The sequence below is a fragment of the Lolium rigidum genome, chromosome 7, assembly GCF_022539505.1.
Source record: "Lolium rigidum isolate FL_2022 chromosome 7, APGP_CSIRO_Lrig_0.1, whole genome shotgun sequence".
Classification (NCBI taxonomy): Eukaryota; Viridiplantae; Streptophyta; class Magnoliopsida; order Poales; family Poaceae; genus Lolium; species Lolium rigidum.
Genome location: NC_061514.1, coordinates 229,394,545 through 229,418,514, shown reverse-complemented (window position 1 = coordinate 229,418,514; position 23,970 = coordinate 229,394,545). Strand labels below are relative to the sequence as shown.

General features: G+C 43.2%; 1 long non-coding RNA gene across 1 annotated transcript; it reads right to left on the bottom strand.

Moving 5' to 3' along the window:
• Positions 1-21,138: 21,138 nt before the first annotated feature.
• LOC124669936 lies at positions 21,139-21,950 on the bottom strand. Its single transcript, XR_006992357.1, has 3 exons — positions 21,636-21,950; positions 21,307-21,545; positions 21,139-21,219 (listed from the first exon to the last, which is right to left on the bottom strand). It is a non-coding gene; the product is annotated as an uncharacterized LOC124669936 (long non-coding RNA).
• Between the last annotated feature and the right edge of the window lie 2,020 nt (positions 21,951-23,970).

Here is a 23,970-nt window from a genome sequence, read left to right as displayed (position 1 = left end):
CGGACAACGGCAGTAACTTCACATCCAAGGAATTCAAGGCATACTGTGCAGAGGTGGGCATCAAATTGCACTTCGCGTCAGTTGCGCATCCGCAAACAAACGGCCAAGTCGAGAAAGCTAATGGAATAATCTGCAATGGTATCAAGAAGCGATTGCTAGGACCACTGGAAAAAGCTCGACATACTTGGCCAGAGGAGCTGCCAAGTGTGTTGTGGAGTATCCGAACAACACCAAACAGGGCGACACAGGAAACCCCGTTTTTTCTAGTCCATGGAGCTGAGGAAGTACTGCCAATAGAGATAGGGCATGATTCTCCAAGAGTCACTGAGTATGATGAAGAAGCTTCTAGGAAAGCATTGGAAGACGATGTCGATGCATTGGACGAAGCCAGAGACGAAGTACTGTCGCGGGTCACTAAGTACCAGCAGGACATGAAAAATTACCATAGTCGACGTTTGCGACCAAGATCCTTTCAGGTCGGAGACTTAGTTCTGCAACTCAATCAAAATAGTACTGAAAAACTCGAGTCGCCATGGCTTGGCCCTTACATCATCACAGAAGTAATTGAAGGAGGAGCGTACAGGATAAAGGACAAGAAGACGGGGGATCCCGAGAAAAACCCCTGGAACGTGGCGTAGCTAAGGTGTTTCTACGCCTAAAAATCGAAATATAGTCCTGCTTGTAAAAATACAATGTACTGAAACGCCCGCGAGTTTTCAGACGCACTCTTTTCCTTTTTCGGGGCACCGAGTGGGGCCGGAAAAGGTTTTTAATGAGGCGGGCTCGCGGTGCTGCAATATAATAAAGATAGTCGAGATATACATCTTTTTTCGACAGGATCGATTACAATATATATTACTGACAAATATTTCGCTTTGGTGGAACACACTTTGCAAAATAAACGAAGAGACAAAATAGCAATCAGCAAAAAAACACTCGGGGGCTCGTACCCGCAAATATAGTATGTTCTATATAATTTAGTGGCTTTGGTTTAAACCTCGCATATACAATAAAGAAATCCACCACCGAGTCACTCGGGGGCTTGATGAAGAAAAATAAACAAATTTGCTGGCTTTACAATATAGAATATGTTTACAACATACAAGATGCAATTCCTGAGAAGGCTCGACAAGCTACAAGAAAAAATATCAATTCCTGCCTAATATACTATCTATGGATAGACCTTTGTTATTTGCAACAGTTGTCGTGTGTTCAGCATAGCTCCCTTTGATAAAGAATTCAGAGTCCATACGAAGAAGTTCGTCCATCATTTATTCGGCTACAGGAGTTACAATATCATTGCGAATCTTGCTCCAGCAGACAATTGAGCTCGCACAAAGTTATGGATACGAGGAGCGTCCCGAAATTTTTCCATCAGACCAAGAAGAGTGTCGGATGCCTCGTTCCGAGGAAACATTGTCTTGTAAACCAGGGACAAGGTCCTGGTGCAGAAATCAAGGAACTCGCGAACCTGACAGGCGCGGTCTTGAAACCTGACAATCTGTCGGGTACGTTCTGGAGTGGCACAGAAAAGAGAACCATGGTCAAGAGAAAGGTTAACGAGGAGATTTGTCCTGGTGTTTACCCTTTCATCTTCTGCAGCAGCGTCGAGAAAGGAACCTATTTGGCGACAGCACAAGAATTTCAAAAAAGAAACAGCGGGAAAACAGAAGGAGTTTTGGTTTGCAAAAGCATACCTGACATATCCACACTGGCTTCATTCATCAAATCAAGCATAAAATTTTCTCGAGTGGTCGCTTTTTCAGCTTCAGAAACGGCTGCTTCCTTGGCAGCTATGGCTTCTTGAGCTTGTTGCAGCGCAATTTTCTCTCTTTCAGATGCCTTTCGAGATTGTTCCATCATCACAAGTGTTTGCTTCTTCGCAGACTGGAGTTGTTGGCGAAGTTCTTCCAAGTCTTCTGCCGAATTTTTACTTGATGAATCTTCAATACGTTCGACAGCAACAGGTGCCTTCTTCAAACGGGATGATGCGAGGTGAAACATCGGAAGGACGAGGAGTTGCGATGATAGTTGTCAAAAATCAACTGGAAATAAAAGAGTCGACATCAATCATCAAGCAAGATAGAATTCCATTAATTTTCAGAATATTTACAAGACATTACAATGGAGAAAGCCCTAACAAACTAGTGGGGTAGGCGTCGCCAAAGATACTTTGGCAACAACATCAAAAGAAAAAAAGAAAAGAAAGAAAGGGTGGTCTACTTGACCTCCGGCTTGGATGCGCTTGGAGCAGGAGTTGGTCTAACACCAAGGAAGGAAAGGATTGGTTTTGAGGGAGGCTTGGCAGCTCTAATTAGAGATTGCCATTTCTTCGTTTCCATCTCCCCTATGTCGCCAACCTTGGTCCAATCGACGTTTTGCTGGATATTAGCAATCAGCGCGATGGTGCCCTCAACGCCAATCTTCAGGCCCTCTTGGCGAAGTTTGAGCCCAAGATCTTCCGGCCGTTGAAGCCTTTGGCAAGAGCAACAAAAGTGTTGGGCTCCTCTTTCTTCGGGAAGAAGTAGGGGAAAAGCTTCGACAGAACCGCCTCAGCGTCAGCAAGGCCTTCACGTGCTTCATCCCCATGGATTTCAAGAAGGGTCAGCGCGTCGAGAAGCTCGTCTCCTTCAGGACCATCCACTTCGTATTCTTGATGAGTTCTCCCTGAAAACAAGCAAAGGGTAGCTTGTAAACAAAGAATGCTCAGAAAATGTGAAGTAACCCGAGGAAATGCACAAGGATTCGAGTACTTACTAACAAAACGTCGACTCTGCGACTCCAAGCGAGTGAGGATTTCTGTTTCTCGAGCAGATTGCTGAGCTATATTCTCGCTCAAAGAAGTTTCCGGGTCATGAAGTCTTTTTCGAAGATCTTCGATGGCGGCAGCATCTGCTTCAGCTTTCTTGCGGGCCTTTTCGCTCTGCTTTAACTTGGTAGCAAGAGCATCAGCACGCTTATTGGATTCCGCAAGATCTCCTGGCAAATAAACGACAGTTAAGTATTATGACAAGAATAATGGAGTACATGCAACAAAGGAGGCGGATAAAATAGTACCTTCCAGCTTTTTGGTATGGTCACGATACCCGACGAATTGGGTACCGAGATGGATAAATTCCTTCATTAAAGGCTGAAGAGAGGACCAAAAGAAAAAGAATAGTCAATATAGCCAGTCTAGATTCGACAACATATCGCAAGAAACAAAGGAGAGATGAAAGTACTGAAAGGCTCGGAACATAAGCAAAAAGAGAAGAGAGTGAAACACTTACGTCATCCAAGGAAGGTGTCGATGAGCTACCAGGGAACAAGATAGGTTCCTTGGATGGCTCGACCCTTGCCCTCTTTGGCGAAGGGACACGGGGGCTTGCAGGTGGAGTTGAATGCTCAATGTTTTGCTGAGGAGGCGAAGTTTCATCTCCATCAGGTTGAGCTTCAGATACAACTAAAGTACACGACGTACTCGTTCGAGCAGCCGCGTCAATAGGTTGCTTTTCTTCTTCGTCACCACTGCAACAAAATGGTGACAATATAAGAATCAAGATAGACAAAAAACATCGAGAGCAAAGTAAATAAAAGTAATAGGGAACTTACGAGCTGACAAGGGCATCCTCGTAAGGATTGAAAGTTTTCTTTCCAACATCAGGAGCAGGTTCTCGGCACGTACAACACCGGCTTTGGAGGTGCCAGAATCGACAACCTCGTCCCTTTTCCTTTTGTTCTTCGGAGAAGCAGCTGGGAGAGAAGAGTGTGTCGAGGCAGTGGCCTCAGAATCAGCTTCTTTTTCAAGAGAAGCCGCGGATTTTTGGGAACCCGCAACTTCACTATCAGGGCGAGAAGTGCCCTGGTTGTCATCCTCGACAATGGTGCGTTCTTCGACTTCACCGCCTTCAGGAAGAGGAGGAAGAGAAGTTAGCAAAGGGTGGTTCTGTGAAAAACAGAGTGTTGACAAAAAGTTGTGCCAAAAAGGCATTAGCAAAATAGTAGTCGACAGATACCAAAAGCTCGAGAAGACAATATAATAGTCGAAATGAAAAAATTACCTCGGGCAGGGGATTGGTGCTACTAAATGGCTTAACGCGGCAAGAAGTTGGAATGGTGTCCTTCTTGCTAAGCTTTGACATTCTTCGGATCAATTTCTCCAAGTCCTTCACAGGAAGGTCCTTGGAAATCCTCTCGACATCTTCATCACCAACATACATCCAAAGGGGATTTTTGCGAGCTTGCAGAGGTTGCACTCTAATCCTAAGGAAGTAGGCTGTGATCTGGATACCCGACAATTCCTTGCCCCGGGTGTTCTGGAGCTCACGGATACGAGTCATCAGCGCCTCTGTCGCCGTTTTATCTTCTTCGGTAGCTTCAGCGTCCCAGGATCGGCGGCGAAGAATCTTGGTTTTTCCGTCAAAGGGAGCAATGTTGTACTCCACTGAATCAGAGCTCTCTTCGTGTACATAGAGCCATCTCTTGCGCCACCCTTGGACGGAATCGGGGAATTTGACGTCGAAGTATTCGACGTCAGGACGAACACAGATAACAACGCCGCCGATGTTATAGGCGACGCCGTGGGCGCCATTACGGCGGACGCAGAAAATGCGCTTCCACAAAGCCCAATTAGGCTGGACTCCGAGGAAGCACTCACACAGTGTGATAAAAATCGACACGTGGAGGATGGAATTGGGCGTCAGCTGATGCAGCTGAAGCCCATAGACAAAAAGAAGACCACGGAGAAACTCGTGGATGGGGGGAGAAAGACCGCGGATGAGATGGTCAACGAAACTGACCCGATACTCCATTGGAGGCGATGGATAGCTCTCCTCCTTGGGGAAGTGCAGCGCGTTCTCCTTCTTGGTGAACCCCAGCTTCTTCAGCAGGTTCAGGTCTTGGTTGGAGATCTTGGATCTCTCCCACTCCAGATCTTCGGCGGCCATCTTGGACTCCGGAGTGCTATGCCTGGTCAGACGCGCGCGCGGTGGCATCAACGAGCGTGGAGGAGAAAGGTGTGAGCGTGGTTGAGCGCTTGAAGCAATGGGAGCATTGGAGGATTTAGCAGAGAAGAAGCGGAGGTGCGGCGCGAGCGAAAGGACTAGAGGAGGAAGACGATACCTTTATATAGAGGTGCGGTGAATCGACGCACCGTTGGATTGAGAGATTGCGGGACAGATGGTGTACACGTGGACAAGGGGTAAAAAGTAATTTCATACAGACGAGAAAGCACAGGAGCTGCAGTACGTGCGCCAGGAAAAGCGGAGGACGTGTGTCCCCCACTTGCACGACGTGTCAACATGGTACAAAATTTGGGCCCACGAGACAGAGGGAGAGAAGTTCTCGCGTTTTCCCGATACGAGTGATCGTGGCTATCGTCAGCAATGATGTCACCTTGGCAAGAGAAAATCTCGGCTACGAAGGTTCGTAAGAATGGCGGCAGCAGAAGCTTGTTGATTATTTTGAGAGCCTTTGATCAAATACAAGTTTTTGCCCAAATGCTCGGGGGCTACTTTGGAAAAAAGAAAAAAAAATCGAGTATGACAAAATAGAAATGTTGAGAGCCTATGACCAAATGCAAGCATTTGTTCATAGCCTCGGGGGCTACTCCCATCGGGAGCGCTGGTCGCGCACCCAATAAATATAAAAAGTTCGAGAAAGAATGAAAATATATTGACATGAGGCAATAAAGTGTTGAGCCTACAACCAAGCACAAGTCCTTGGCTGTAGCCTCGGGGGCTACTCCCATCGGGAACGCTGTTCGCGTGCCCGATGAAATTATAAAAAAAAAGAGAAAGAAGAAAAAAAAGAAGTGAGCATATTTCGAGTTATATAAATAACTCTACATATACTCCCATCGGGAAGGCAAAATAAGTCATACATTGACTCGATAAAATGCGCTATTCCAACGAGCCGAAAAAGCACTCGACAATATATTCTCGGAGCGCCAAAGTAGCGAATAATCTCCGAATGCCGCAAAACATTGCGAAGGTAAGACCCTGCATCCGTTCGAGCGGCGTAGCGCCGTCTCCGACGTCGGTTTGCTACTTTTTTCCGTATCAACGGATACGAAGAAAAATCCTAACGGACGCGTTAGGTACCCAATAAAATATGACTCGGGACTCGACGGAATGGTAAGACCTTAAGCGGCACCTATCGAAGTTTACACCAAGTATCCCGAGATCATGTCCGAGGACGTGATCTTGAAGTAGGTTTTTGCGGATTGCCACTAGGGCGCTTAACTAGTACCCGATCCGTCGGATGAACTAGCCCCAATTACCGTTATCCCTGTACAATATAGAATTGCATATCCAAAGATATGTGATAAATTTGGCAGATGTATTGAATGATTAAAGTTGGAGATTTTCCCTGACTCTTCGATTCAAGCAAAATCTCGGGCGCTACTGACATAGGCATCCCCAATGGGCCTGCCGAAGATGGTACCGGGGGTTTACTGAAGGCCCATAACCCGAAGAGCAAGAAGATTCGGAAGCCCAAGATACTATTAAGGAAAGCTAGAGTTGTAATAGGAAATATTACATGTAATCTTGCGGGGCGGGTCAGAAACCCTCCCGGACTCTGTAAACTTGTGTATTATGAAACCCTCGGCTCCACCTCCTATATAAGGGGGAGTCGAGGGACAAAGAAAGGATCGAATTTACTCTCAACACAACCCTAGTTTCATATTCGTCGAGTACTTTTCGGCTGAAACCTTCGAGATCTACTTGCCCTCTACATCCAACAAAACCCTAGTCTACAATCTGTAGGCATTGACAAGTTAATACCATGTCACCTATTGGTATTGTTCGAGATGTGGAAGTTCTATGTGGTAAGATTAAATATCCTGCTGACTTTTTGGTACTTGGTTCTGCTGCTAGTAATTAAGTCTTGTCCTATTATTTTTGGTAGACCTTTTCTAAATACTTGTGGAGCTGTTATAGATTGCAAGAAGGAGAATATTGTAACTAAATTTGCTGGTGAATCTTATGAGTTTAATTTCTCTAAATTTGCCAAAACTCCTTATAAAGCTGATTTGCCTAATAATGATTTTAGAGTTGAACAAGTGTGCATCTATTGCTCTTGCTCCTAATAATCCTTTGCAGCAACATTTGGAGGATAGTGAGAGTGAAGTCTTTAGGGAAGAAAGGAATGAGCTTGATGAAATTTTCCTTCGTCAACCTATTCTTAAACATGACTTGCCGGTTGAGATCTAGGTACAACACCACCACCAAAGGAAGATCCTGTTTTTGATTTAAAACTGTTGCCTGATAATCTTAAGTATGCTCATATTGATGATAAGAAAATATATCCTGTTATTATTAGTTCTAAGCTTTCAGATTTTGAGGAAGAAAGGTTATTGGAAATATTGAAGAAACACCGAGGAGCTATTGGCTACACTCTTGATGATTTGAAGGGGATTTCTCCCTCTATTTGCCAACATGCCATCAACATGGAAGATGATGCAAAGCCCGTTGTTGAACATCGGCGTCGTCTAATTCCTAAGATGAAGGATGTGGTAAGGAATGAGGTATTAAAACTTCTTGAAGCAGGTATTATATATCCTATTGCCGATAGTAGATGGGTTAGTCATGTGCATTGTGTTCCTAAGAAAGGAGGAATAACCTGTTGTGCCTAATGATAATGATGAGCTCATCCCTCAAAGAGTAGTTGTAGGGTATAGAATGTGCATTGATTATCGAAAAGTTAATAAAGTTACTAAGAAAGATCATTACCCTTTACCTTTTATTGATCAAATGTTAGAAAGGTTGTCTAAAAATACTCATTTTTGCTTTCTTGATGGTTATTCGGGTTTTCACAAATTGCCGTTAAAACTAAAGATCAAGAGAAAACCACTTTCACTTGTCCCTATGGAACTTATGCTTATAGGCGTATGCCTTTTGGTTTATGTAATGCTCCTCGCTACTTTTCAAAGATGCATGTCTGCTATTTTTCATGGCTTTTGTGAAAAGATTGTAGAGGTATTCATGGATGATTTTTCTGTCTATGGGAATTCTTTTGATAATTGCTTGCGAAACCTTGATAAAGTTTTGCGAGAGATGTGAAGAAACTAACCTTGTTCTTAATTGGGAGAAATGCCACTTTATGGTTAACGAAGGAATTGTATTGGGACATAAAATTTCCGAGAGAGGTATTGAAGTTGATAGAGCTAAAGTTGAAGCAATTGAGAAGATGCCCTATCCGAGGGATGTTAAAGGTATTTGTAGTGTTCCTTGTCATGCTGGGTTTTATAGGAGATTTATTAAATATTTCTCTAAGATTTCAAAGCCTCATACTAATGTTCTTCAAAAAGATGTACCTTTTGTTTTTGATGATGATTGTAAGGAAGCTTTTGAAACTCTAAAGAAAGCCTTAACAACTGCTCCTGTAGTTGAACCTCCTGATTGGAACTTACCTTTTGAAATTATGTGTGATGCTAGTGATTTTGCTATAGGTGCTGTCCTTGGACAGCGAGTAGATAAAAAATTTAATGTTATTCATTATGCTAGTAAAACTCTTGATGTTGCTCAAAGAAATTATGCTACAACTGAAAAAGAATTATTAGCTGTAGTTTTTTCTTGTGACAAGTTTAGATCTTATATTGTTGATTCAAAAGTTACGATTCATACTGATCATGCCGCAATTAGATACCTTATGGAAAAGAAAGATGCTAAGCCAAGGCTTATTAGATGGGTGCTTCTTTTGCAAGAATTTGATTTACATATTATAGATAGGAAAGGTGCTTATAATCCTGTTGCTCGATAATTTGTCTAGATTGGAAAATATTGCTTATGATCCTGTTCCTGTTAATGATAGTTTTCCAAATGAACAATTGGCTGTAATAAAGGTGAGCTCGCGAGAAAGTCCTTGGTATGCTGATTATGCTAACTTTATTGTTTCCAAGTACTTGCCTCCGACCTTTTCAGCTCAACAAAGGAGGAAATTCTTTTATGACTTGAGGCATTATTTTTGGGATGACCCACACTTATATAAAGAAGGAGTGGATGGTATTATGCGAAGATGTGTTCCCGAATATGAACAACAAGAGATATTGAGTAAGTGTCATGGTAGTGTTTATGGAGGACATCACGCCGGAGATAGAACCGCGCAAAAGATTCTACAATCAGGTTTCTATTGGCCAACTCTCTTTAAAGATGCAAGAAAGTTTATTTTATCTTGTGATGAATGTCAAAGAGTTGGTAATATCTCCAGACGCAATGAAATGCCTATGAATTATACTCTTGTTATTGAACCATTCGATTGTTGGGGGTTTGACTTCATGGGACCTTTCCCTTCTTCAGAAGGTAACACTCATATACTTGTCGTTGTTGATTATGTTACTAAATGGGTGGAAGCCATACCCACAAAAAGTGCTGATGGTGAGACCTCTTTAAGAATGCTTTTAGATATTATTTTTCCTAGATTTGGAGTTCCTAGATATCTTATGACTGATGGAGGTTCTCATTTTATTCATGGTGGTTTTAGAAAAACTCTTGCTAAATATGGTATTAATCATAGGATTGCTTCCGCTTATCATCCTCAAACTAGTGGACAAGTAGAATTATGAAATAGAGAGATTAAATCTATCTTGCAAAAGACTGTTAATAAATCTAGAAAGAACTGGGCTAGTAAATTGAAGGAAGCACTATGGGCTTATAGAACTGCTTATAAGAATCCTATGGGGATGTCACCTTATAAAATGTTTTATGGGAAAGCTTGTCATTTACCTTTAGAACTAGAGCACAAAGCTTATTGGGCTGTGAGAGAACTAAATAAAGATCCTAAACTTGCCGGTAAGAAAAGATTGCTACAATTGAGTTCTCTTGATGAATGGAGAAGTGAAGCTTATGAAAATGCTAAACTTTTTAAGGAGAAAGTTAAGAAATGGCACGATAGAAGAATTATCAAAAGAGAATTTAATGTTGGGGATAAAGTCCTATTGTATCGGTCTCGTCTCAGATTTTTTACAGAGAAATTTCTCTCAAAATGGGAAGGACCATATGTCATTGTGGAGGTGTATCGTTCAGGGGCAATTAAGATCGGTTCTCTGAAAGGTGATGCCACACAAGTAGTGAATGGACAAAGGCTCAAGCACTATATTTCTGGAGATTCTTATAATGAAGATGTTGATGTTATTCGAGTGGTGACTCCGGAAGCTTTCATCAAAGGTCAAATTGACGAGTTCTGCAGAGTTCGACTTTGAATAGGTAACAGTTTCGGTAATAAAAAGTCCGCGTTTAACTTTCCGAACAATATTTTTGCTATTTTCGGAAAATATGAAAAATTACGAGATCGAAACGGAGAGGAGGAGACGCACGAGGGCGGGCCCCCATAGGTCGGCGCGGGCCCCACCCTGGCCGCGCTGCCCTATGAGGACGGACCCTCGGAGTCCCTCTCCAACTCTGGTTCGACCTGGTACTTTCCTTCTGTCGTGAAAATTTCTGCTATATAATCCCCCGGACCCCTGGAGGTCCGTATATCGTTTTCTCGTCGCGTTTGGTTTCGAGCTGTTTTCTGCCAGGATCTGTTTTTGATCTAGAAGCACCATGGTCTCCAACAACAAGGACAAGGAGCCTTTTGAGAAAGATATTCAAGACCCCGAGTTCAAAGAAGAAGTCGAGAGCGAAGATGAAGAAGAAGTGGAGGAAGACTCGCGTGCATACCCGCGTGTCACCGTCGCAAGCATCGGGGTGGTGGAAGATCCTTTCAACCCCAAGAAGAGCGCACGAATTCGCACCGGGGGAAAAGTTCCACGTCACTTCCTAGCTCCAAGGACATCTCCTCCAGGCATCTACAACCCCTTCCACACTCTAATTCATAATAGTCAAATTGAAAGGATTCCCAAGGCTGTATTGCCTAGCAGTTGGGATATGGATCGTTCTAACACTTCAGGAAGGATGAAACCTGAAGTTGAAGAGTGGGGAAACAACTCTAAGAGTTGGGACTCGCCGTCAGACATACTTCTTAGCCGCGTCGAGCACAATTCGGAGATGATCCGCAACCTCATATACGAGATTGATGAGTTAAAGGAGCTTGTTAAGAAGCTTATCAATAATTCATCACCACCACCGCCGAAGGAGTAATTCATCATTGGTATTGGCACCCCCTTGGTTTGTTCCAAGCTTGGGGGGAGTGCCGCGGTATCACATCATCACTATATTTTATCTTTTTACTATCAAGTAGTGTCATATCATGAGTAGGGAAGTTATCATATAAGATGGTTGCAGTGTGGAAGTATCTCTCTTTAGTTGGTTATCTATGTATCCCTTGGTGTGAGTTATTGTTATGGAATATTAATGAGAAGTTTTATCATTTACATATTGCACACCTTATTTTAGTTTGCAATCTCTATTATATGATTGATCTTGTTGTTAGTATTGGTATCAATTTGGGAGCATTGAGTAAATCTATTTGGTTTTGGCAAACTTAGCATTGGTCAATAGCAACAACACTTTGAGTTTAAGTAGAAAAGAGGAAATACATGTAGATATGTTATTTCATTATCTTTCTTTCTTGTTAGCTATGAGCTTAGTATTCTGAAGTTAAAATTATTTGTGCCCACAAGAAAGATGCATGATTGTTTCTATCACATGTATATTTGTTTGTTTCCCTCAACTCTTATGCTTGCTAACCAACCTTGCTAGCCAAAGACCCGTATCGAGAGGGAATGCTTCTCGTGCATCCAAACCCTTAAACCAAACCTATGCCATCGGTGTCCACCATAACTACCTACTATGTGGTATTTCCCTGCCATTCCAAGTAAATACTTCATGTGCTACCTTTAAACAATTCAAAAGTTATCATCCCTTATTTGTGTCGATGTTTTATAGCTCATGAGGAAGTATGTGGTGTTTTACCTTTCAATCTTGTTGGGCAGACTTTCACTAATGGACTAGTGGCTTCATCCACTTATCCAATAATTTTGCAAAAAGAGCTGGCAATGGGGTTCCCAGCCCCAATTAATTAACTTTCATTAATAATTCTCTTCACATGTTTTGCCCTGATTCATCAGTAAGCAACTTAATTTTTCAATAGACACTCCTCCGTGGTATGTGAAATGTTGGAAGGCACCCGAGGATTCGGTTAGCCATGGCTTGTGAAAGCAAAGGTTGGGAGGAGTGTCATCCTTAAATAAACTAAAGTACATGTGTAAACAAAAGAGAAGAGGGATGATCTACCTTGCTGGTAGAGATAACGTCCTTCATGGTAGCCGCTCTTTGGAAGTCTGTTTGGCAAGGGGGTTAGAGTACCCACTACCATTCGTTGACAACAAAAAACACCTCTCAAAATTTACTTTTATGCTCTCTATATGATTTCAAAACTTAAAAAGCTCTGGCACATGATTTAATCCCTGCTTCCCTCTGCGAAGGGCCTATCTTTTGCTTTATGTTGAGTCAGTAAACCTATTTCCCTCTATCCTAAGCAAGCAATTGAGTTGTTGTGATCCAACCATTTATATTGTGATCTATTTAATCATGTCTTTTATTCTTCCTTGTTTAGTACAAGTTTTATCCGAATGAATATAGCTTTGAAAGTTATCAATGAGTATGAGGAGATTATTATGATTGAGTATGCAAGTTTTGCCGTATAAGCTTTAATATAAGAGCGCTGCTTGATGGCGTGTAACTCACACGTTCCTTGGGAACCCCAAGAGGAAGGTATGATGCGCACAGCAGCAAGTTTTTCCTCAGAAAGAAACCAAGGTTTATCGAACTAGGAGGAGCCAAGAAGCACGTTGAAGGTTGATGGCGGCGGGATGTAGTGCGGCGCAACACCAGAGATTCCGGCGCCAACGTGGAACCTGCACAACATAACCAAAGTACTTTGCCCCAACGAAACAAGTGAGGTTGTCAATCTCACCGGCTTGCTCGTAACAAAGGATTAACCGTATTGTGTGGAAGATGATTGTTTGCGAGAGAAAACGAGTAAAAACAAGTATTGCAGCAGATTTGTATTTCAGTATAAAAGAATGGACCGGGGTCCACAGCTTCACTAGAGGTGTCTCTCCCATAAGATAAAAGCATGTTGGGTGAACAAATTACAGTCGGGCAATTGACAAATAGAGAGGGCATAACAATGCACATACATGTCATGATAAGTACGAGTGAGATTTAATTGGGCATTACGACAAAGTACATAGACCGCCATCCAACTGCATCTATGCCTAAAAAGTCCACCTTCGAGGTTATCATCCGAACCCCTTCCAAGTATTAAGTTGCAAAGCAACGGACAATTGCATTAAGTATGGTGCGTAATGTAATCAACAACTACATCCTTAGACATAGCATCAATGTTTTATCCCTAGTGGCAACAGCAATCCACAACCTTAGAACTTTCACGTCACTCGTCCCGGATATCAATGGAGGCATGAACCCACTATCGAGCATAAATACTCCCTCTTGGAGTTAAGAGCAAAAACTTGGCCAGAGCCTCTACTCATAACGGAGAGCATGCAAGATCATAAACAACACATAGGTAATAACTTGATAATTAACATAACATAGTATTCTCTATCCATCGGATCCCGACAAACACAACATATAGCATTACAGATAGATGATCTTGATCATGTTAGGTAGCTCACAAGATCCAACAATGAAGCACAATGAGGAGAAGACAACCATCTAGCTACTGCTATGGACCCATAGTCCAGGGGTGAACTACTCACTCATCACTCCGGAGGCGACCATGGCGGTGAAGAGTCCTCCGGGAGATGAATCCCCTCTCCGGCGGGGTGCCGGAGGAGATCTCCAGAATCCCCCGAGATGGGATTGGCGGCGGCGGCGTCTCAGTAAGGTTTTCCGTATCGTGGCTCTCGGTACTAGGGGTTTCGCGACGGAGGCTTTAAGTAGGCGGAAGGGCAACGTGGGGGGCCACACGAGGGCCCCACACCACAGGTCGGCGCGGCCAGGTCCTGGGCCGCGCCGCCCTATGGTGGCGGCGCCTCGTGGCCCCACTTCGACTCCTCTTCGGTCTTCTGGAAGCGTCGTGGCAAAATAGGACCCTGGGCGTTGATTTCGTCCAATTCCGAGAATATTTCGTTACTAGGATTTCTGAAACCAAAAACAGCAGAAAACAGCAACTGGCTCTTCGGCATCTTGTTAATAGGTTAGTTCCGGAAAATGCACGAATATGACATAAAGTGTGCATAAAACATGTAGGTATCATCAATAATGTGGCATGGAACATAAGAAATTATCGATACGTCGGAGACGTATCAGCATCCCCAAGCTTAGTTCTCGCTCGTCCCGAGCGGGTAAAACGATAACAAAGATAATTTCTGAAGTGACATGCCATCATAACCTTGATCATACTATTTGTAAACATATGTAATGAATGCAGCGATCAAAACAATGGTAATGACATGAGTAAACAAGTGAATCATAAAGCAAAGACTTTTCATGAATAGTACTTCAAGACAAGCATCAATAAGTCTTGCATAAGAGTTAACTCATAAAGCAATAAATCAAAGTAAAGGTATTGAAGCAACACAAAGGAAGATTAAGTTTCAGCGGTTGCTTTCAACTTATAACATGTATATCTCATGGATAATTGTCAACATAGAGTAATATAACAAGTGCAATAGGCAAGTATGCAGGAATCAATGCACAGTTCACACAAGTGTTTGCTTCTTGAGGTGGAGAGAGATAGGTGAACTGACTCAACATAAAAGTAAAAAAGAATGGTCCTTCAAAGAGGAAAGCATCGATTGCTATAATTGTGCTAGAGCTTTTATTTTGAAAACATGAAACAATTTTGTCAACGGTAGTAATAAAGCATATGAGTTACGTAAATTATATCTTACAAGTTGCAAGTCTCATGCATAGTATACTAATAGTGCCCGCACCTTGTCCTAATTAGCTTGGACTACCGGATCATTGCAATACACATGTTTTAACCAAGTGTCACAATGGGGTACCTCCATGCGCATGTACAAAGGTCTAAGGACAAAGCTCGCATTTTGGATTTCTTGCTTTTGATTATTCTCAACTTAGACATCCATACCGGGACAACATGGACAACAGATAATGGATTCTTCTTTAATGCATAAGCATGTGGCAACAATTATTATTCTCATATGAGATTGAGGATATATGTCCAAAACTGAAACTTCCACCATGAATCATGGCTTTAGTTAGCGGCCCAATGTTCTTCTCTAACAATATGCATGCTCCAACCATTAAGGTGGTAGATCTCTCTTACTTCGGACAAGACGGACATGCATAGCAACTCACATGATATTCAACAAAGAATAGTTGATGGCGTCCCAGAAACATGGTTATCGCACAACAAGCAACTTAATAAGAGATAAAGTGCATAAGTACATATTCAATACCACAATAGTTTTTAAGCTATTTGCCCCATGAGCTATATATTGTAAAGGCGAATGATGGAAATTTAAAGGTAGCACTCAAGCAATTTACTTTGGAATGGCGGATAAATACCATGTAGTAGGTGGGTATGGTGGACACAAATGGCATAGTGGTTGGCTCAAGGATTTTGGATGCATGAGAAGTATTCCCTCTCGATACAAGGTTTAGGCTAGCAAGGTTATTTGAAACAAACACAAGGATGAACGGTGCAGCAAAAATCACATAAAAGACATATTGTAAACATTATAAGACTCTACACCGTCTTCCTTGTTGTTCAAAACTCAATACTAGATATTATCTAGACTGTAGAGAAACCAAATATGCAAACCAAATTAGCAAGCTCTAAGTGTTTCTTCATTAATGGGTGCAAAGTATATGATGCAAGAGCTTAAACATGAGCACAACAATTGCCAAGTATCAAATTATCCAAGACATTTTAGAATTACTACATGTAGCATTTTCCAATTCCAACCATATAACAATTTAACGAAGAAGAAACTTCGCCATGAATACTATGAGTAGAGCCTAAGGACATACTTGTCCATATGCTACAGCGGAGCGTGTCTCTCTCCCATACAGTGAATGCTAGGATCCATTTTATTCAAACAAAAACAAAAACAAACCGACGCTCCAAGCAAAGTACATAAGATGTGACGGAATAAAAATATAGTTTCAGGGGAGGAACCTGATAATGTTGTCGATGAAGAAGGGGATGCCTTGGGCATCCCCAAGCTTAGACGCTTGAGTCTTCTTAGAATATGCAGGGGTGAACCACCAGGGCATCCCCAAGCTTAGAGCTTTCACTCTCCTTGATCATATTGTATCATACTCCTCTCTTGATCCTTGAAAACTTCCTCCACACCAAACTCGAAACAACTCATTAGAGGGTTAGTGCACAATAAAAATTAACATGTTCAGAGGTGACACAATCATTCTTAACACTTCTGGACATTGCATAAAGCTACTTGGACATTAATGGATCAAAGAAATTCATCCAACATAGCAAAAGAGGCAATGCGAAATAAAAGGCAGAATCTGTCAAAAACAGAACAGTCCGTAAAGATGGATTTAATTGAGGCACCGAGACTTGCTCAAATGAAAATTCCCAAATTGAATGAAAGTTGCGTACATATCTGAGGATCACTCACGTAAATTGGCTTAATTTTATGAGTTACCTACAGAGAATTAGACCCAGATTCGTGACGAGCAAAGAAATCTGTTTACTGCGCGAGTAATCCAAATCTAGTATTTACTTTACTATCAAAGACTTTACTTGGCACAACAAAACACAAAACTAAGATAAGGAGAGGTTGCTACAGTAGTAAACAACTTCCAAGACTCAAATATAAAACAAAGTGCTGTAGTAAAAACATGGGTTGTCTCCCATAAGCGCTTTTCTTTAACGCCTTTCAGCTAGGCGCAGAAAGTGTATATCAAGTGTTATCAAGAGATGAAGCATTGACATTACCTTGGGCTTTACCCTTACCTTTATTGTCCTTACTCTTTGGCTTAGGGAATATATGGCTACCCCCGGGTGTAGAGGTGAATTTTAGGGTGCCTTCTCTCACGTCTATGACTGCTCCCAATAGTTTCGACGAGGGATCTTCCGAGTGTGATTTGTCCTGTTCCTGCGCATTCAATGACAAGGTAATCAATGGATATTGTTATCCCAAGAATGGTTGTATGCACACTCGCAGCTATCCCTTTAGGAATTATAACAGAGTTATCAATAAGAGTTATTCCTTCTCCCCTTCGGTGAATTCCCAAAGTTTCAAAGATTTATGAATACTCTTAGGCATTAGGCAAAATTCGAGTCATAATATCACAATTAGCATGAAGAGTTTAGTCACCTATGACAATTTTAATAGTAGGATCCCACAATGAAAGTTCGAGTTCACTAAAACTTGATCAAGACGGTTACGAATATATCCATAATTTTCATTTAAGCGAGATGCACTTGTCTCAAGAGTGTTTAATCTATTATGAATGCTAATAAGGGCTGAATCAAAGTTATTAGATGAATCATGTGATGCAACCAACTTCTTTATGGCATTAAAAGCTTGATCCCCAATACAATGAAGGAAATCTCCTCCCACTAGAGCGTCCAAGGCATATCTATAGCGAATCATAAGACCAAAATAAAAATTACTAAGGAGCAAACTTAGAGTCATTTGAGGTTCAGTTTTACGATAAGAAGTAAAAATCCTGGACCAAGCATCTTTAAAACTTTCCTCATCCCCTTGTCTAAAAGTAAAAACTAATTCCTCAGGTGAAGAAGTAACAGGTACAGAGCTAGACATGATAACAAAAGTAAACTAAATGCATGTAACTAATTTTTTTTTGTGTTTTTGATGTAGCAAACAAGATAGTAAATAAAGTAAAGCTAGCAACTAATTTTTTTGTGTTTTGATATAATGCAGCAAACAAAGTAGTAAATAAAATAAAGCAAGACAAAAACAAAGTAAAGAGATTGGGAAGTGGAGACTCCCCTTGCAGCGTGTCTTGATCTCCCGGCAACGGCGCCGGAAAAAGAGCTTGATGGCGTGTAACTCACACGTTCGTTGGGAACCCCAAGAGGAAGGTATGATGCGCACGGCAGCAAGTTTTCCCTCGGAAAGAAACCAAGGTTTATCAAACCGGGAGGAGCCAAGAAGCACGTTGAAGGTTGATGGCGGCGGGATGTAGTGCGGCGCAACACCGGAGATTCCGGCGCCAACGTGGAACCTGCACAACACAACCAAAGTACTTTGCCCCAACGAAGCGGTGAGGTTGTCAATCTCACCAGGCTTGCTGTAACAAAGGATTAACCGTATTGTGTGGAAGATGATTGTTTGCAGAGAAAACAGTAAAAAAGTATTGCAGCAGATTTGTATTTCGAGTATAAAAGAATGGACCGGGGTCCACAGTTCACTAGAGGTGTCTCTCCCATAAGATAAAAGCATGTTGGGTGAACAAATTACGGTCGGGCAATTGACAAATAGAGAGGGCATAACAATGCACATACATGTCATGATAAGTATAGTGAGATTTAATTGGGCATTACGACAAAGTACATAGACCGCCATCCAACTGCATCTATGCCTAAAAGTCCACCTTCGGGTTATCATCCGAACCCCTTCCGGTATTAAGTTGCAAAGCAACGGACAATTGCATTAAGTATGGTGCGTAATGTAATCAACAACTACATCCTTAGACATAGCATCAATGTTTTATCCCTAGTGGCAACGAGCAATCCACAACCTTAGAACTTTCCATCACTGTCCCAGATATCAATGGAGGCATGAACCCACTATCGAGCATAAATACTCCATCTTGGAGTTAAGAGCAAAAACTTGGCCAGAGCCTGTACTAATAACGGAGAGCATGCAAGATCATAAACAACACATAGGTAATAACTTGATAATTAACATAACATAGTATTCTCTATCCATCGGATCCCGACAAACACAACATATAGCATTACAGATAGATGATCTTGATCATGTTAGGCAGCTGTGACGCCCCGGAACCGGTATCCTGAGGATTCCAGCGATCTCGCCGAAATCCGCACGATATCGATTCAGAGACGCCCTCCGACACGACGTGCGCGAAGAATCACACACGTGATGCCAGAGGAATTAACACGAGCGGTAACATTACAACAGGATTACAATAGAGCCCACAAGATACATATATTACAACAATGACTCCAACGAGTCAAGATACAAATATACAATACAAAGATCCAAATCATACGGAAGATCGAATACGTCCGAGTACGGACAAGATACAAATTGGACTAAGAGTCCCGAAGATAACCAATGGCGTCCATAACCCTGCCCGGGCCAAGCCGGAAGGGTAACCTTGCTAACGTCGTCATCTTGTACTCGTCAAAGTCGGGCCATCGGTTGCCGACAAAAGGGAGGAAGCAAAAGAGAAAGGGAAAAGGCGAGAGTAAGTACCAAGGAACGAACTCCGGCACGTACTTAGCGAGACTGGAAATGGCTATGCTCGCCGAGCGAGTATAAATATATATCGCTCAGGGCTATATGGTAGTTTAGCGGCAGCAAAACTATAACCAATAGAGACACGCTACAACATCCGTCTAATCAGAGAAGATAAGAGAGCGCATAAGGTAACAGATAAAATACTACACAAACATAACCCAGCCGATTACACATGTCCCCTTCAACAATTGCGAAGAGGCAATGTAAAAGGCACTCAACGGTGGACAATTTTTATTAGGTAGCCATTGTAATAATGCTATATTACTACGCAAGTTATTAGTAGATTATTAACAACAAGTATAAGGTGTAAGTTGTTCTATGATCGAGCTATACAATTCCAAGTCGTCCATAACCGCGGACACGGCTTATCGATAAGATGTACACCCTGCAGGGGTTGCCCAAATGTAACCATACGCATGCTCGACCCACTTACGATAGGTGGATGTCTCACAACAAGACCGTTCCCGAGTTCAACAAGAAAGTCTAGGGGGCCACCCAACTAAGCTACCCGTGACGAAGTCCGGCCGTACTCCGAGACGGACCCGGAGGTTGCGTAGGCGTCTAGGCGGGCACTAACGGCCAAGCACTAGATAAGTCGTCTAGCAATTATGCGGTGCGATACAGAAATAAACCACCCGAAGGCAACAGGAAGTAAACACCCGAAGGCAACGAGTAATAAATATGCATGCACCAAATAAAACCAAGGTTGTGGCCCCCTTTTCAACTAACTCGAGAAAAGGTAATGGGTGAGGGGGGTCCCAGTGAATCCCCACGCATGGGTAGAGCGCTCAATCTCGGAACAGATAACAAGAACTCGGGTCCTAGGGGACATTAGCAAGTCAAAGTTCCGATGCTTTCGCAAAGGGGCTCACAGATGCCTCTGCTTACAATTTTAGTTGTTAACAATTAAGTAAAACATGTGTATCTTCAACAACAGATATAGCATGTGATAACCTCCCAACAACCCAACATATCCCGATAACAGATCGGGATAAACAACAGAGCCTAAACACGCCTACGACTCGCAAGGCTCAAACATCAAGCAACGGCTATGGATAAGGAATGGTGCATATAGGATTAATATGGTAAACAAGTGGAATAGGACACGTGACTCGATAAAGAATCGCAACATAAGGATAGCAGTGCGAGGGAGAGAGTAAAATAGGTGAAGAGAGAGGGCTCGCCTGGAAAAACTGCAGAAGAACTTGTCGTATCTCACAACACCACTTCGTGATCCTATCCGGGAAGAAGTAAAGGCTGGAACACACAACGTATGCAAGTCTTACTACTACGGAAGAAGAACCGGCATGATGAAGATGATATGCATGACATGGCATAGATGGTGCAATGCATCTTATCCAAATTAATCGGAGTCGGAACCCCGGACAAGCAAATTAGGTTGGAGTTGCATTTTCTATCGTCAAAGTTAAGTGTTGATTAGCATGGCATAACATGGCAGGGGTGCGCTACTTCAATATTAAACGGAGCGGGGAAATCCTAGGTGGATATCCGAAATACTCCGCATATATGTTAGGTATACATGCACAACTATCAACGCGCGTCATGATGCGAGATGCAAACAGATGAATGGATGACATATTCATGTTCAGCACATTTTTCTGATCAATTTTCATATATAACACTTTTTATTTGGAGCTATAGTTTGAAAGTTATGAAATAGATAGATTTGCAAAATAAAAAAATAGACAGAGAAAGGAATTGGGCTGGATCTGGGACGTGGCCCGCTACCTGGCCGGCGGGACGAAGGTTGGGGCGCGCGGGCCGGCCCACTTCTGGCGTGCACGCGGCGACGGGAAGCTACGGGCCGCGCGGGCAAGGAGCTGCGCCGGATAGATCTGGGCCGAGGCCCATCTGCGGATGATCTGGCAAAACAGAGGAAAAAGGTGGGCTTAAATTGGCAACGTTGGAGATTGAACTCAGGATCTCCTCAAGATGGCAAAGGAACGAACCAGTTAGGCTGCCAGGCTGATCTTATCAAGATATTGCTGCGACCCAACAAGAGCAATCAAAAGGTGGGGACGAGCTTGTGCAGCCCAGCCATGGCGGACGACCCTGCTGGAGCACGGACCGGTCGATTGAGGGGGAACCAGGGCGCGGGAGACAGAGATCTAGATGCGCAGCTTGAAGGGGATGCGAGTGAGGGGCGCCATGGACCGTAGTATAGTCCCTGGAGACAGACGGTGATAAGCTGCAACACCGAACGGCGGGGTCAACGCTGGCACGTTGACAAAGAGTGATATAGAGAAGGAGGAGAGGCTCAGGGAGGCGGAGAACTCACCCTGAACATGTACATGTGGTCGGGGATGGTAGGGAAGGTCGAAGATGGCCGGAATTGAAGAATTTGCTGCTCAAGGTTGGAGAAGGGAACGGCGATTCGGCAACGATTGAAGGCCTCCCAGGTCGATTCCTTGCACGTAGATGAAGAGGACGACGAGGGGCATCCTCCGATGCCCTCGGAACGGCGGGGGATGGTCTGGTTTGGCGGGAGATGAGGAGGAGGACGCGGTGCCATGGTGGTCGTACGTGCCTGGTACGTTTTCTCACAGACAAAGGTTAAGAGGAAAGGAAGGGAGTGGTGGCGGCCAGAGCGAGGGAGAAGAGAGGAGCAGCTAGGGTTTGTGCGGCTTGGGGAGGGATTAAAAGGAGGGAAAAGCAAGCACGGCGTGGGCGTGGTGGATGGTGACGTTGGCCACAGGGTGCACGTCTCTCTCGTGCTCTGTTGGGGAAGAGGACAACGAGGGAAAGGAAGGGGTACCAGGCCGAAACGGTAAGAAGAAAAGGGCCACCATGTTGGGCTTCAAGAAGGAGAAAGAAATGGGCCGCCGAGGAAGAGGGAAAACAGAGAGAGGCCTGCTTAGAGTTAAGGTTTTCTTTCCAAATTTCTTTTCTCTTTTCTTTTCAAAACTGGTTTGAATCTATTCAAACAAAGGTTTGAATTTTGAATACGGAGGTGGAGAGAAAATAAAATTAATGGCTATGATTGCCAATTTTATAGCAAAAATAAAATAGTTTTGTTTTAGGGTTTGTTAAATGAATAGACAAGAGGAGGGTTTATTAAATAAACCATATGAGAGACGAAGCACAAAATAGTTTTTATTTAAAATATTATTTTTATATGATAAAATCTTGTGGATGATATGATGCTTGATGTCATGATGATGCACAAAATAAAAAGAACAAACAATTCTAATAGGGGTACTACCCGGGGCCGTTACAATCGACACCACTAACAAGGAATCTCGCCCCGAGATTCCACGTCCAGGTACGGGGGAGAGAGGTGAACTATCGGGTCTTCGAGCGACGTGTCGATCTCCTCGATACCACTAACAAGAAGTCTTGCTCCAGCTTGATCGGCGACACCACCAACAAGAATTCGTTGTTCCGGTGACGATGATGGCTCCGGAGAAGCGAAGGAAGGAATAACAGTCACACGGATCCACCAATTCATCGTAACAAGAGCGAATAATAAGAGTAGTCGGTATGGTGATCAGTCCATCCCGCACCCAAAGTATTACTCTGCACTAGAATAGGAGAGTCGTGTAACAGCTCCCAGAATTCTGATTGACGATATCGGCAAGCGTTGTCAGCAAAGATTCGACGGAGCCAAAGAACAAAGAATTGTAGAAAGATCAGAGAGGCATAGATGACATCAATGGAGAAGACGAAGGTTAGCCGCCGGTGATGTTCTTATGTCAAAAATATTCAGAGATCGGTCCTAATAGGTGAAGACATAGATCGTCCAACCCACGTCGGAACCTAAGACTCAGAGACACTCAAAAATATTTTGCATGTTTCATGATTATTGGAGAATCACTCACCGGAGTCAGGATTCTGCTGGAAAAAGCACCGTCAGAATGCAATATTTCTGAAGATCAACAACTGACGGAAATTACACCGAAGGTCTTATTTCTCCAGAAGAAGGAGCCGGCCAAAAGGAGGGGCCGAGGAGGGCCGCCATGGGCCCCCCATAGGCCGGCGCGGGCTCCACCCCGGCCGCGCCACCTTGTGGGGAGGGGCCCACGGCCCCCTCGGCCGCCTCTCTTTCGCGTACTTCATCTACCCGAAAACCTAAGGTACGGGGAATAATCGCGAGGAGACACGGCCGCCTCGCGGTGCGGAAAACACCGGAGAGAAAAGAGCTCTCCGGCGAGGCTGAAATCCGCCGGGAAATTCCCCTCCGGAGGGGAAATCGACGCCATCGTCACCATCATCGAGCTGGACTTCATTGGGATCATCATCACCATCATCTCCACCACCGTCACCGTCATATCCACCGCTGCACCTCGTCACCGCTGTAACATCTAGGGTTGAATCTTGATTATTTCATAGGGGAAACTCTCCCGGTATTGATTACTCCTTGTTATTAATGCTATTGAGTGAAACCATTGAACCAAGGTTTATGTTCAGATTGTTATTCATCATCATATCACCTCTGATCATGTTCCATATGATGTCTCGTGAGTAGTTCGTTTAGTTCTTGAGGACATGGGTGAAGTCTAAATGTTAGTAGTGAACTATGTTGAGTAATATTTAATGGTTTGATATTTAAGTTGTGGTGTTATTCTTCTAGTGGTGTCATGTGAACGTCGACTACATGATACTTCACCTTTATG